This window comes from Lygodium microphyllum, chromosome 22 (genome assembly GCF_053477565.2).
Source record: "Lygodium microphyllum isolate KBCC chromosome 22, Lygodium_microphyllum_v1.1.10, whole genome shotgun sequence".
Taxonomy (NCBI): domain Eukaryota; kingdom Viridiplantae; phylum Streptophyta; class Polypodiopsida; order Schizaeales; family Lygodiaceae; genus Lygodium; species Lygodium microphyllum.
In genome coordinates, this window is record NC_141156.1 from 44,137,115 (window position 1) to 44,153,535 (window position 16,421).

Below are 16,421 nucleotides of genomic sequence, written 5' to 3' on the forward strand. Positions count from 1 at the left end.
AATCCCCATCACTATCCTCGGGTTGCATAACATTGATCTCTTCAATTTTAACACTTGACGTAGCAGATATTATGTTGCGATCAGAAGACTTTTCCAGCACTTTCTCTTTCCCCTTGTCTTTGCACCTTTCATTGTGCAATTCACGACACGATGGCCTTACCACACGAGTAATATTCCATGCAGAATCTCCAAAAGATACATGATATCATGCATCATCAAATTGTCTAGTGGACATGAGACTGCATGTCAATGCATGTACATGATGCACATCATGCATAACAAAACTACTGCCAGAAGAAAACTGCAGCCTAACATCACCAATGCCAACAATCTCAAGAAACATGTCATCACCCAAGCATATAGAACCCGAAACAGAATGGTATGAATGGAACCATTCTCTGCAACAAGGTGTCACATGAAAGGATACACCTGAGTCCAAGAGCCAACATTGTGCATACATAGAGTGTATCTCTGTCATTTGTGAAGCACTAGATGAAGTTGCTGCAAGGATATAATCCCCATCACTATCCTCGGGTTGCATAACATTGATCTCTTCAATTTTAACACTTGACTTAGCAGGTGTTATGTTGTGATCAGAAGACTTTTCATGCAATTCTCTTTCCCCTTGTGTTTGCACCTTTCATTGCACAACTCGTGACACTATGGCCTTTCTTCCCACAATGATGACAAGTCAATTGCTCATTTCTCCCACAAGACTTACTGCGTGACTTGCCATGCGACTTGGACCGAGGTTTCTGTGAATCCTGTCCACCGCCATTACCACGGTCATTCTTTGCATTTCCATCATGTCGGCCTCTAACTGTCAAAGCAAGAGACACACGAGAGGCATCCAAATTCTTATGGTTTATCTCTTCCTACAAAAGAGAGATCTCAACATCAGATAGCTTCAGAGTAGTGGTAGAAGTACATAAGGCAGTGCGGAATACATCCTAAGACTCATTAAGAGTTCCAAGCAAGAACAACACAGTAACATCCTCTTTGAAATCAATGGCTTGCAAAACCAAGTTCCTAAGAATAGTATGAAATTGGCTCAAATGAGCTGACATGGTCACATTCTCTTTCATGCGAAAATCCATAAGCTATTTTAGTCAATACATTTGACTTGCAGGACTTTGCTTATCATAGAGGTTCTTGATCTTATCCCAAAATTGCCAAGCACTCTGTGCTTTCTCAACCACATTGTAATGCACCTGTTCAGTGAGAGACAAGATGAGGGTGGACTTGCATAACTCATCAAGCTCCATCCATTCGTCATTAGTCATAGTTGCAGATTGCTGCCCACTCAACCTTAGTGACTTTATTTGTGATTTCTGCACCAATACTTGCCAAAATTGACTCTTCCAATAGGCATAATTCATACCATCAAGCTTAGTGATGTTGAAGATAGCACTCTCAGTGGAAGAAGATGCCATATTGCAAGCTGAAACAATGCAAACAGTTCAAGATTGCTTACTGTAATTTGCAAAAAATGACCAAAAAACCACCAAAGCCAAGGCAAAATGGCGAGAAACGAGTATTTAATGATGTTTCCACTAACAAGGACCATCAAAAGTCCATCAAACCATGATGATTCAGCATGAAAAATACATGACAATCCGGAGATATATGCTTGCTGTAATTTATGACAATAGTGTACAATGAGAGCTAATAGTAGGCAAAACCCAATATTCAAAGTCAATCATTGATTGTCAATGCAAAACCAGCATCAAGCGGACATAAACAAGCATGTAACAATCAAATTGACATTAGCCAACACCCAAGCATGTAACAATCAAATTGACATGAGCCAACACCCAAGCATGTCAGAGAAAGTCCATCAATAAAGTCAGTACACCCCCCAATCAATAGGGCAAAATGTACATACCACTGCCAAGACTTGGTGTCTGCTCAGTGAATACAAAGACAAATTAGCTCAAGTACATCTACATGGACCAAGGTATATCAACCATACATCATCCACGAGGATATCCCAATCTCAAAGATAAAAAAAATCTCAATGTGCATAGCCTGCACTGCTCAATGTCTGATAAGTGTACAAAGACACTCCCACTGGCACAAAAGCCATAAGTGTCAAGCAAATAAGCTCAAGCAAAGTATGTAAGAGCACCAGTGACGGAGTATCGAAGATCATACATCAGTAAGACATCTAGAGCATATGAGCGGTCAAGTATCCAATGATAGCATCCAATGTCATAAAGACAATCCTAATCAATCTCTGACGTGCCAAAACAAGACCAAAATAAGCTCCAAAATATCCAAAGTCAAGCATAAATGAAGCTGCATTAGCCTTTAAGTCCAAACAATGTAACTAGTCAATGTAACTAGCATGTGTAGGTAACATAAGCATCAAGCATGTACCAATGGGTCATACATAGACCATAGGTATAACCTCTGTCACAAAGCATGCCAGTGTAGATTAATATCAAGTAAATGCCAACCAATACGGAGCTCAAATAAGACTCAAAAAACATTCCGAAACCATCCAAAGCATTTGCCAACCTTCATTTGCATCCCGATAGTCATATGAAACACCCAGGAAGCACCTGCATGAATAATAGACAAAGCATAAAGTTACTAAATAAGATTTAGCCCTGGAGTGTACAACAGTGAGTTATTGTGTAAAACTAAGTATTTTAAGCCACTAAATGAGCTCCAAATGATGGCCAATCAATGGGCATATATTCCCCTAACATTCAGGGACCATTCGGGACCCCAAGCAAGCATCAAATGTCAATGCCAACCAAGATGTAGCATCAAATGTCAGTGTAACACTATTTATAACAGCATGTGGACTGTTATGACAGTCCCAAAATACTACTAAATTAGGACCAAATCAATACCAATGCTCAACGCTTCAATGTTAGGCTCCAAGTATGCTTCTAGGCATCAAACAAGACCTATCAAAGTGCCCAATGGCTGGAGTAGCTGGAGAAGATCAATGTCAAGCTAAGGAAGAAGCTCCTACAAGTCACATGATGGCGCAAATCGATCTGGGGCCTGTGGAAGGGCTGGGCAAGGTCAAGGCAAGGTTGGGGGGGTAGTCAAGGACCCCCAGGAGCTCCCTCTTGAAGGGCAAAGTCATTGGTAGAGTGTAGGTGTCACAAGAAGCGAGAGGACACGAAATGGGCCAAGTAGGTGCTCATGAAGTTGGGGAGCTTGTAGGAGTCAGATATGACTGCAAAGAGTGAGAACCAATGGTGTAGGGATTCGAATGAATGCTGAAGGAGTCACGTAACAAGCTCGAATACTCAAGCAACCATGCTTTGATGCCACTTGAAAGGTGAGAAGGATCAAAGCTTGCATGGGAGAGCAAGAGCAAGAGAGAGAGAGAGAGAGAGAGAGAGAGAGAGAGAGAGAGAGAGAGAGAGAGAGAGAGAGAGAGAGAGAGAGAGAGAGAGAGAGAGAGAGAGAGAGAGAGAGAGAGAGAGAGAGAGAGAGAGAGAGAGAGAGAGAGAGAGAGAGAGAGAGAGAGTCACAATGTGGAAACTCCAACAGTCACAATGTGTGACCAACCTTCCCTTTATTCATCTGTCATTAAAAAAATTAAGAATAAAGTAACGATGATGGGTGCTTGCCGCCTCTTGTAGTGTCCAGGTGCGGGTACTATCAGTGTAGTAATACATGGGCAGCTAGGCAGAGGCGCCTTTATCCCCAACAATAAAAATATTCAAATTAATTATTCTTGAACATAAAGCTTTAGATCCTCTTAATGAGGCATTCTGCACAAGAGATGCAACATGAACACTAATTTGCATAAGTAAATATATACATTTCTCCTAATATCCACTAATTATACACTAGCTATATCCAAAAATTACCATTTCCACCCTTAAAAATTATATGTCTTCAAATAGAGAGAACCAAAAGAGCTAAAAATTTAAATATAAGTTTGCCTTATCATAATTTAACTCTAACTTGGATTTTTACTCTTAATCTCTCATTAATACTCTTAATTAACACTAATTACAGCTAAAAATTGGCATTTTCATCACTAAAACAGGTATATCTTTCAAAAGATTCATTGCTAGAGGATGATATTTCATTATTAGATTCATTTCATTATGTTTTAACTCTATTTCAACTCACTATTTATTAACCGTACTCAGAATCCTTAATATCCATTAATTAGAGCCTAAAAATATAATTTTTGGTCTGTTTTCTACCATTTTCTTATCATCTCGATTCATTTGATGTAGAAATTATTTTCCACTCTTTTCATTTGAAACCCAAAAACCAAAAGATCAATACATTTAAGACCAATTCCACTCAAACTATGCATTCTTCTTCAATTTTAATTAAAAATGAAAGTACTCATTCAATGAAATAAAGAAAGATCATCGACTATATTTGATGATGCTGGTGCTTGCTTTCCTCCTCCTTTACAGCGAGAAATCTACAAATCTTCTAATCTCCTTTGTTTCTTGCTAATATCTTCTAATTCCTTCTTAAACTTGTTGAAAATTACTATCTCTACGTGATTTCCCCCTCTTCTTGATTGTCCATTATTTTAAATTTTTAGGTTTGACACTTGAACTAGTTTCCATTGGCACCTTTCCGCATCTTTGACCCCACCCACGGTTTCTTGACTTAAATTCTATGCATACACATTTCTTTTATCTCGAAAATTTTACATGCATCCACTAAAAATCTCATTCTATAATTGCCTTCTGCCACTTACTAATTTTTTCTCTCTAAAAATTCTCAACTAAAATATCTCGAACTCCTCTACTTCTAACTCCACCTTAGCACCATCAAATACAGTTTTACAACTTAACTTTCGTTATTTTTTATGAAAAATAGTACGTAATACATAATCGGAACCATCTAGATTGCATGAAAAATGTGGTAAAAGTGGCTTCAAATAACTAGTTCTCAACTACTTTCACAATCTTTGAGGGTCAAGCAATTCATGGCTCATAAGTGTAATAGAGAAGCCTCTATCACAGGGTTGACTCTCCCATAACCCTCTATCCCATCAACCTTATCCACCAGATTGCTACCATTGTCAAGAACCATGCCCTCTTTGGCATCTTTTCTATTCTTCTTGCCAACCTCCTACTGCCCCCCTTCTTCCTACTAGCAACCCCTCCCCCACTTTTCATATTAATAGTATCTAGATCCCCTTGAGCCTCAACAACATGTAGCTGCATCTCATCAATGGAAGAGGCTTTCTCAACCTTAGTGTGCTCCACATCTAGCATGTCATCATTGATTATCACAAGTTCAACAACACTAGCTCCTAGGATGTCTTTGCCTCTAGCAATGGCCCTTTCCTCTGTATCAAAGCTTCCCTAGTTGTCCCCTATTATGACCCCATCTAGTTCCACCACACCCTCCATTTCAATAGACTTTCAATCCCATAGGACATTGTGTACCTTCTCCCAACTATATGAGTCCTCAAACATATTGCTTGCAACAGACTTTGCTAGTCCTGGACAATCATACTTCACATTATATGTAGTCTTCCCATCTTCAACGACCAGCTACATGTTCCTCATTTACGTAGTAACCACAAATGATTCCAAAAGCATGATCACACCAAATCAACATTGTAATTGAGACATAAAATTAGTATTATGGGTAATAATGCCAACTTACTCTTCACAATTGTAGTGCCTAGTGATCCATGCTTTTGTCGGTGCCACACACTTATTTCAATGCACCCCTTTTACACAAAAACCACGGGTATGTAAAGTTTCACAAAAGCAAAGTGGGTGGCATTGAGGTGGTATTGATGCTTGCATTCAAGCATGAAGTTGGCCACAACATGTGTTGATTCACCGACTCCTCACACACAACACAAATGTCAAACACATGCATGGTCTTATCTTGCTCTACAATATGTTGCCTAGGAAAGAGGGTGAACCTCTTCCCATTCTTCATGTAAGTAATCACTTGATTGATAAAGTCCATGTGGACATGTCCTTCCTTGTTGCAAGCACGCTCTAGCTTGTTGTATTGTGACTCTCAAGTGAAAAAAATAAAGAGGATTAAATTCACAAAAACAAAATACCACAAAAGCTGGCTACCAAACATTATTTGACCTACGACATGAAAATAGTCTACTATCAAATATCTTTCGATCCATGACCAAAAAATAATATCCTACCAAACATCATCCAAGCAGAACCAAACTAGGTATTAGTAGTACCAATTCTCTCAAACATCATTCGGGCAGTACCAAAAATACCAATCTATCTACCTAGACCTAGACAATTCCAAGTAGTGTAGACAATGCCAAAATGTAGAAATTGAACCAACTGTCAAAAAAAGAAAGATGTAGTACTAAGAAGCACCCAATGTACTAGAGAGAGCACCAAAATTGCCAAAGAGTACCATAACTAATAAAAGATACCAATGATATCCAAATGTAGTATAAAAAATAGTCAGAGATAGTGGTAAGATGCATCAAAGGTATTAAAGAGAACTAGAAAACAACTTAGCACCAAATGTACCAAAGTCCACCAAATGCTTCAAATACCAGAGAGCTTGAAATGTATCAAATAGGACCAACACTATCAAAATATACAAAAGAACCAAAGTACCAAAGAGGACTAGAACTATGGAAAAGCCAAAGGTAGTACTAAGAAGCACAAATGTACAAAACACCACCAAATATACCAAAAGAGGACCAAAACTACCAAAAGATACCAATAATAGCTAGATGCAATACAAAAAATAGCTAAAGCTACTACTAAAATGCACAAAGGTACCAAAGAGAAGTAGAAAACAAAAAATGGACTACTAAAATGCACCAAAAGTACCAAAGAGGATTGGACAACAACTTAGTATCAAAGGTACCAAAGGGTACCCAATGTACCATAGTCTATCAAATGCTTCAAATAGCACAGAGCTTGAAATGTACCAAAGAGGACCATAACTACGAAAAATCCGCATGTAATACAAAGAAGCACCAAATGTACCAAAAGAGGACCAAAACTACCCAAAGATACTAATAATAGCTAGACATAGTGCCGAAAATAGCTACGGGCAGTACTAAAATGTGCCAAAGGTACTAAAGAGAAATAGAAAACAACTTGGTACCAAGGTATCAAAAGGCACCAAATGTACCAAATGTTTCAAATACTAGAGAGCTTAAAATATACCAAATAGGAGTAGAACTACCAAGATATATAAAAAAGGAGCTAGAGGTGGTACCAAAAAGCACTTTAGTACCAAAAGTAGCTAGAGAGAGTACCAAGAATTACCAAATGTACCAAAAACTACAAATGCACCAAATGTACCAAGGAGCTACGATGTACCAAAGAGGACTAGAACTATGAAAAGATACAAAAAATACTTATAGACGGTTTTAAAAAGAACCTTAGCACCAAAAATATTCTGAGGTAGTACCAAAAAGTGCCAAATGTACCAAAGATTGAAAGAGCACCTTAATATCATAGAGTACCAAAAAGCACAAAATCTACCCTATAATTTCAAATGTACCAGATTTACCTAATATACCAATGAGCACCAAATGTATCAAAGAGGACTAGAACAACCAAAACTTTGAGAATCTTTACAAACACTAGTCAGCTAAAGAGCTCTACTAAGGGTTTCCATATAATAGCAGTATCAATGACAAACTGAGACAAAGTGCATTGAGTATACATGTTCAAAATCAAGCTCTTTTTCAACCCGTATCTATATCATATAAAATTTTATGTTGGAGCTCTTGGAGTCATGCTTCTACACTTTAATGTCATCATTTATGCACTTGGCCACTACATTCAACCCCTCATACCTTAGCAACAACTCCTTCTTTTGCTAGATCAAAGTCTTCAACTCCAACAACATACAAAATTTATCCTTGGTCTTGCTAGGCATCCTCTCCACCAATACTCTAAGAGGAGTGTAATCACAAAGTGACCTTGCATACCCAAGAGTTGTCTTTGTACCCATGTTGCTCACAAACTGTGTCGAGGGAGGCTTCTTCTCAAGAGGGATACCAACAGCAGAAGCACCATTCGTCATTCTCCATGTCTCAAGCTTCCATTCCAACCCCCTTAGCATGCTCCTACACATCTGAACTATGCTTTCCCCAAACCTAGCCCATACCACTTTGTGGCTTACATGGTCTTTTGTTTTGTGGCATGGCATTGCTCAAACACATAGCAACACACAAGCTTGGCAATGATCTCACCACCACAAGATGGGTGTTTCTTAATATAGATTGTGGAAAAGCAACCTAGAATCAACCAACGAGGGTGCATGTGTATCAAATAGATATTTGCACCTGTTTGGTGCTTGTGCTTGAAGACTATTATCAACCAATGGTCTTCAGGGATGGCATTGTTGCTTAAGTCATTTGTAAGAACCCCCTCCAAACTACGTACAACAGCTCTACTATATAGAAAAACTTGCTCAACTGCTATGGGTACTCTTCCATTTTAGTTTTCTTGAAAAGTGTCGATTGATACTATGGAGTTAGACATGCCCTAGCCCTCTTTAAGACAGTTAACAATGCTTTGTGTATTATGATTTTGGAAAAATAGGAACTTTTCAAGTGCTGAAATGTATATGGATACAAAGCAAAAGCGTCTAGTAATGCAAAGTCTTGGCAAAGTTTTTGCACAATCCGAAACCACAAAATTTGAGATTGTAAAGTATTGAATTTGGTGCTAGCTATCCTAGAAAGATCCAAAGCTAGACATTCTCTATATACTTTAACCCTTCAACCATTTGCAATAAGCTCTTACTGCGAGAACATGTAATAATGCTACTTTGATGTCACCTTTGACCACAACTAGCGTATGCATGCATTGGAAGATTTAACATGTAGCACCCATTGCACAACCACATGTGCCAGAACTAAGAACATCTAATGGTAGATTGCATCAAGTCCTAAATGCGTAAAAAATAGACCGAATAAAGTAAATCCCAAATATCTCCTAACACCATATCTTTAGAAACTAATAGCCACAAAATAGCATACATGCAAAGGAAAAACTCAAGTAGCTTGGACAACATAACTTGGGCACATGCAGGCATAGCAACAAGGCTTAGTGGCTGCATTGAGAAATTAATGGAGCTTGGAGAAGGTGTGTTGTATTTAGGGCAGGGAACCTACACAAGTTTATTGTGCACTCTCAATCAATCTCCCTCAAAGCGAACAACAAGATTTAGACTATGTAGGAGTGGACATTTTTTAACCTCAATTTAAACTTCACTTAAATCCACACCCCATCATAATCATTCATGATATTATATTTTCAACCCTTCTCCTTTTTGTCTTTTCATGCAACATGTTACTTCTTTCCCCCTTTAACAAAGTAATAATACACAAATGTGTCTTGTTTCACATCACTTTGAGCCCTAGTATTTTATGACCATATGAGTACTCTTGGAATTTCAACTATCCTCCTTAAATGAAATACTCCAAAATCCAAGTTAAGAGACAATGGAAGCACTAAATAGGTTTAAAAAAAATAGGTCCTTTTTTGTACCACTAAACCGTGCTTTCACCTTGCTTGATTAAGAGTACTAGTTGTGTCTATACACTAGCTTCTTATATTCTATTTTTCATAGTAGTGCTTCAAAACTTTTATCTATTTTGACCAATTTCATATGCAACACTAGATTTTGATCATGTAAGACTTTTTGCATATGATCATTTGTTATTTTGTAAATATTGTTGGTTGGGGATACCATAGAAAAGCCCAACAATAAGTACCTACATCTCTCCTCTGAGGTTAGTTTGTGTTATTTCAAGGTTGTGTCAAGAAAATCAACTTGTCGCGTGTCTATAAAGTTGCACACAAACATGTATGCTTTTTGGATCACATTCTATAGAACAAAACATTGTGAATAATATGATTCCATGAGTTATGCAAGTCCCACAAATAACATCTTGCCTGATGATGTTTGTTGTGGGTGGAGAACATGTGTCAATGCATTTGTTCTCTCATACTATATGTTTCAAATTCCAAATGTGGGTGGATTTTTTTTTTTGCAATCTTATTTTGCCAATCAAGCTCACATTTTGTAACAATGATTTTTATGCAAGATATTGACATACAAATATATGCCAACTTTAATGTAAAGAAATTCAAAGTTATCGCCATTCATTTTGCATCTGCAATTGCCAAATGCTGCAAAGGAGGTGGAGCAAAGAGATGGATCGAGAGAGAGAGAGAGAGAGAGAGAGAGAGAGAGAGAGAGAGAGAGAGAGAGAGAGAGAGAGAGAGAGAGAGAGAGAGAGAGAGAGAGAGAGAGAGAGAGAGAGAGAGAGAGAGAGAGAGAGAGAGAGAGAGAGAGAGAGAGAGAGAGAGAGCATAGGAGGTGCTAGGCCAAATAAGACTAGCTATAAGGGTTGTGCAAGCATATGAACATGCTATTTGATAATTTGACATTGAATCACACAAAATTGTGCAATGGTTGCACTTGAGGGTGGTGTCGTAAAGCGAGTTGTAGTGAGAGGAGGTCACAACAAATGGATGCATTGTTGTGTGATGTGGAGGAGGCACATCAATACTCCCAATCGCAACCTCACCACCACCCACAACAAATGGATGCATTGTGGTGTGATATGGAGGAGGCACATCAATACTCCCAATCACAACCTCACCACTACCCACAACCTCCTTTCCAACCTCATCGCACCACCCACATAACTACTAGTGCCCTCAAGAAAATCATCCACCCTAGCCTTCAAGGCCTTAAACTATATATCTTTGTAAAGGCTCATCACTTTGTATACAACACATTTTAAAATGGAAATGTAAAACAACATTATATTATCATATTACCAAACTTGTTTATTACATTTATTTTGGTAGTATTGTCTTTCTTGTGTACAAACTGATGGTCTTTCTTATGTAGAAAAGGCCTACGTAATGGCCTCCACAAATACGTATGTACAAGTCTAATTAATGAATTTCTAACACAAATGCATAGTGTTATCTATTATCACTTTCCATATTGGGACCTAAAAGAAAACAGGAGAGTAATTAGAGATGATGTAATAACATAATGCAAATACTTTGATCATGCGAATTCAAAGAATTAAACAATGCAAACAATACTTTATCTTTTAATTATCAACATGGAAGGTAAAAGAAGTAGGATTTTGGATGTCTTCATTTTGTAAGTTTATCCTCAATTGTTGTGATATGCAAAGTGACCTAGTTCATAATGATCAAAAGTTCATAATGTAGCCAAACATCAATATCTTATATTGAATCCCTCATAAGTCTAGCAACACCAACTCCCACAAATATGGTGCCAGCTTCTATGCAAACATGCCACGATGAAGTTTTGAGTGCCAATTATGTACTTGCAAACAATAGAATCTAGTTGCACCTTACAAGTGATTCCATCATTCACCTTTGTATCCCGCCTGATATCCAAAAACTCTAGAATACTATCTACATCTAGGCTTTTCACTAGGAACATGTTTCTTGAGATAAATATGAATAAGAAACATGGAGACTTGAATCAAGAATTTGAAGTTGTAATTACTAATGCAAGCTCTCTTGCATTAAGTTGTGTACTCATGCAAGAAGGCCATGTGATAGCCTATTCTTCTAGGAAGTTGATGATTCATGAGAAGAACTATGCTACATATGTTATGTAGTTACTCATTGTAATTCATGCTCTCAAATTATGGACACACTATTTGCTTGGCAGCAAGTTTATCTTAGTCATTGCCCATAAAAGTCTCAAATGGATCTTTACTCAACCAGACCTAAACATGAGGCTATAACAATGGATAGAAGTCTTGCAGGGGTATGACTTCAAGATCAAGTATATGCCAGGCAAGGAAAATACCATTGTGGATGCCCTAAGCCACAAAGCTTTTCTCAACACCCTTATCTTAGAAGAACCCTTCAAGACAAGATCTCTAATAGCAATGGTATCAATGCTTAGTAATTCAATCATAGAAATGGCTAAGAAAGAAGTAGGTACCCAAGGTATCAATAGATGATAAAAGAAGTCCTATCCAAGAAGATAAACCCTAATTTCAAGTTTAAGTATTTGAACTTCTCTATAGAAGGATGACTTGTCTACTTCAAGATGAGGCTATGTATCCCAAGAAGTCAAGACCTCAAAAAGAAGATACTTTGGGAAGCCCATGATCCACCTTTCTTAGGGCATTTGGGATATGCAAAGACTTTCAACGCTGTAAGAAGAAGATTTTATTGGGAAAAGCTCAAAGGGTACATGCTTAAATATGTCACTGAATGCCTAAGCTACCAAGAGTAAAGGCTAAGCATGCTAGGAAAGCTCTAATCACTTTAAAGGCTAAGCATGCTAGGAAAGCTCTAATCACTTGACATCCCATAAATGAAGTGGAAATTTATAAGCATGGATTTTGTAGTTGAATTACCCAGCGTCCAAGGGAGATACAATTTAATCTTTAAGGTTCTCTATCATTCGTATGCTAGTTAAAATCAGTTATAAGGCTTCAAATATTTCAAGGATCTTTGTGAAGGAGATCTTCAGGCTGCATGGATTGCCTAGAAGGATAATCAGTAATCGTGACTCTCTTCATTTCTCATTTTTAAAAGAGTTTATTTGAGGCCATTGGTACCCAACTTTATTTCTATATAGCCTATCATCCTCAAACTAATGGGCAAAGTGAATGAGTCAATCAAGTCATTGAAGGCATACTTAGATATTACTACTGCAAGGAGCCTAAGAGGTTGATACAATACCTACTTTTGGTGGAGTTTCCTTACAATACATCCTATCATTAAAGCATCTGGATGACCCCATTCCAAGCTTTGTACGGATAAGAATGCCTAATCCCATTAAAATTTTTGATCCTACCCTAAAAGTAGAAGCTTTCAAGAAGAAGTTGGAAGAGATGGATGAACAAGTTAAGGCTATCAGATAAGATATCCAGGCTACCAAGGATTGACAAAAATCATATGTTGATCCAAGAAGACAAGAATGAATCTTCAAGAAAGGAGACATGGTTTTTATTTGTGTTTGTCCTAAGAAGAGTTTTTTATCCTTGGGGCGATTCAAGAAGCTAAGCCTAAGATACTGTGGACCATACAAGATTCTCAAGCATTTGAGACTCAATGCTTACAAGTTACAACTTTCCTGAACACTTGAAATTTCACAATGTATTTCATGTTAGCCTTCTATAAGATTATGTATCCAATCTTGATCATATTCTTGATGATCAATAAGTTATAATGCCAAGTCAAGGAGTCCTTGAGCTTCAACCCATACTTGATATAAAAGAATGTACCCTCCGAAGTTAAACCATTAGAGAATATCTTATCTAGTGAAAAGACTACCCTGAAGAGGATGCCAATTGGATGGAGGAGAATGCTCTCGGTAAACAACATCCCTAGTTTCTTTCGTAATAAAAGACTAGGACCCAATAAAAATCTTAGAAAGATCTTCTTCAGATGTAATAAACCTTACACTTGTAATAAGAACTACCTTGCAATGACTATTCTACCTTGTCCTTATAATCTTGGACTTTCAATATTCATGTGCACTTCTTTGATTGTCCTACTAAGCCTAAAAACTGTTGCTATGCCCTTCTAGTATGATAAAAAAGGATTGGCTATCGAGGAACTCTTTCAGTTTCTTTGCTACATGATTGTCCACTTTGCTGTGGTCAAGGGAATCCACTTGTCTTTCTCATCATGTGTATTATAAGTGACTATGAACTCACTCGAAGCATTGGTTCTTGTAGCTCAAGAGGACACCTCCTTGGCACATGAAAATGGCGAGCAAAAACGTGCAATGGAATGGAAAGAAAAATGAAGAGGAACTCTGAAGGGTATGGAGTGGATACAAGAGATGAGGAAATGAACACTCAAATATTTCAAAATAAGGTAAGGTTATGCCACATTTTTTCCCCCAATAAGAGGAGCTAAAAAGCAACAAGATGCAATTTAGTAATCATTTGACTCCTTATTTTTTTAAATCAATGTATTTTGTTTTATGCATGATCAAAAGTACAATTGCAATAACATTATTAAGTCTAAGCAATGAATTACTCTTGTAAAAAGTGATCTTTTGCGTGTGTGTGTGTGTGTATGTGTGTGTGTGTGTGTGTAGAGAGAGAGAGAGAGAGAGAGAGAGAGAGAGAGAGAGAGAGAGAGAGAGAGAGAGAGAGAGAGAGAGAGAGAGAGAGAGAGAGAGAGAAGAAACGTGTTTTCACATGTGGATAGGACCATTACATTTACTAACAATTCTTGTTGCCTCATGATCTTATAACTATGCATCCAAAAGTAGACACAAAATGCAACACATTACGCTTCAAACTTTTTTAGACCCAAAAAGATCGTATGTATTAACAAAGAAAATCTTGGATTACATAGAGCTTAAGGCCTCACAAAAGACAATATTATCACCAAATCATGAGCACTCAAGACTCTACACTTGCAACCATTTCCAAAATGTAGTTGGCTTTGAACGTTATCACCATCCAACTAGGAATGATGTCAATGCCTTGAAAGATCATTTGATTTCTAAACTCATTTGACTCATTATTATTTTAAAGCAAGGTATTTTGTTCTCATTTTATAGTAATCAAATGTTGAAACCTAGATTTGCAATACTCACTAGAACATCTTGAAATACCACAAGTCCAAGCCTGACTTTTGTATATTTTATTACTTTTAATTATTCCATATTAAATAAGGACCATATGATGCCAAAAGTTATCAATATTATGCTTTTAGTTAGTCTTTACAACTTTATAAAATCAACATACTTACATTGGTAAACTAAAGACATATGAGATGGAAGAGATTAGGAAATGAGAGAGAGAGAGAGAGAGAGAGAGAGAGAGAGAGAGAGAGAGAGAGAGAGAGAGAGAGTGTGTGTGTGTGTGTGTGTGTGTGTGTGTGAATGGCCTCCTTGAATGACAATGGGATTATATTATACCCAAGTGGTTTGAGCATCTTGTGTATACATGGGTGCATGAATTCAAACCTTGAATAAATCCTTGAGGCATCTTTCAAAGTTCACGTTTCTCAAAAAGAAAGGGGGGCAGGTTAGAAAACAATTTACCTTCCAATAGAAGACATTGGCTTACTATGGACCAAGTCTACAATTAAATGATAACCATGACAAATCCAACAATAAAACTCACCATAGATCTAATTATGATGCTCACAATGATCCTCTTTTTTTTGCTTCTTCAGTTTCTCTTTATGCTTGTTTCTTAATTTGTCCATCTCTATGTTCTTCTCTTTTAAGTGCATCTTTGTCATCGCTATCTTTCTTGTTAGACATAACATGAGCTTGTTTGTAGTTTGGCAAATTGCGATCAAGTAATACTTTGAAGATTAAGGGGGTGCTTTAAAAGGGACTTTCAAAATTAAGGGGTATTTAATGGGACTTGGAGAGAGAGAGAGAGAGAGAGAGAGAGAGAGAGAGAGAGAGAGAGAGAGAGAGAGAGAGAGAGAGAGAGAGAGAGAGAGAGAGAGTGTGTGAGAGTGAGAGTGAGTGAGTGAGTGAGATAGAGAGAGAGAGTGAGCGAGTGAGCGAATGAGTGAGTGAGTGAATGGCCTCCTTGAATTCTAATGGGGTTTTGCCAAGGTGGTCTAAGCATTTGGGTGTGTACACTGATGCATGAATTCAAACCTTGGGTAAATCCTTGAGACATATTGCAAACTTCAAGCTTCTTTTAAAAAAGGAACATAATAACTTACTTTACAATACAATACATTAGCTTAGTACAACAAAATGTCAATAATTAAACCATAATCATGAAATATTTAATTTCTTGCTTGCGCACTACGTTCTCAAAAAGCAATTCAAGCCTAATGGTTGACAGTATAGTAGGCTGATCAAATAGGGAGACCAACTAAACCTATTGGTTGTGGTGATAGGTAGACTAGCAATGATGAGGCAATAGCTGGTTAAGCTCAAGTAGTTTCCCAAAGGTTCTATTGGTAAAGGAGACTTCTTAGCAATGGCAAGAGAGGGACTTCTTTATGAAATATTGGCATTTCGTATGTTATGTTTAGGTTTCTAAATGCAAAATATTATATCTTAATGTCAAAAAGCATATATTATATCATATACCTCAATAACAAACAATTCACTTGCACTTTATAGAATCTATTTACATATATAAGTGCATTGCATTGTAGATTGATTTATTACACAAGTATGAGATTGTAATCTTTATTATTCTAACAAATTGTAAAGTAGGATCCATCATGTGTTGTATCTTAATTTGACTAACAATTAGAAATAACATTAAAAAGATCACTTGCACCAATGTACATTTTCTTGTAAATTACACACGTCAGAAACATGGATATCATGTTGAATGAAGACTCATAATTATTCTTCCCTATGTAAATGTAAGGTTATACTCTTGTAGATGGAAGAAAAGCCATGTTTGTGATCATGTTCAGCTAATTTGTTTATCTACCTAAAGGGGTACAAGTAGTTTGTGTGGGCTTTTGGGTATTTCA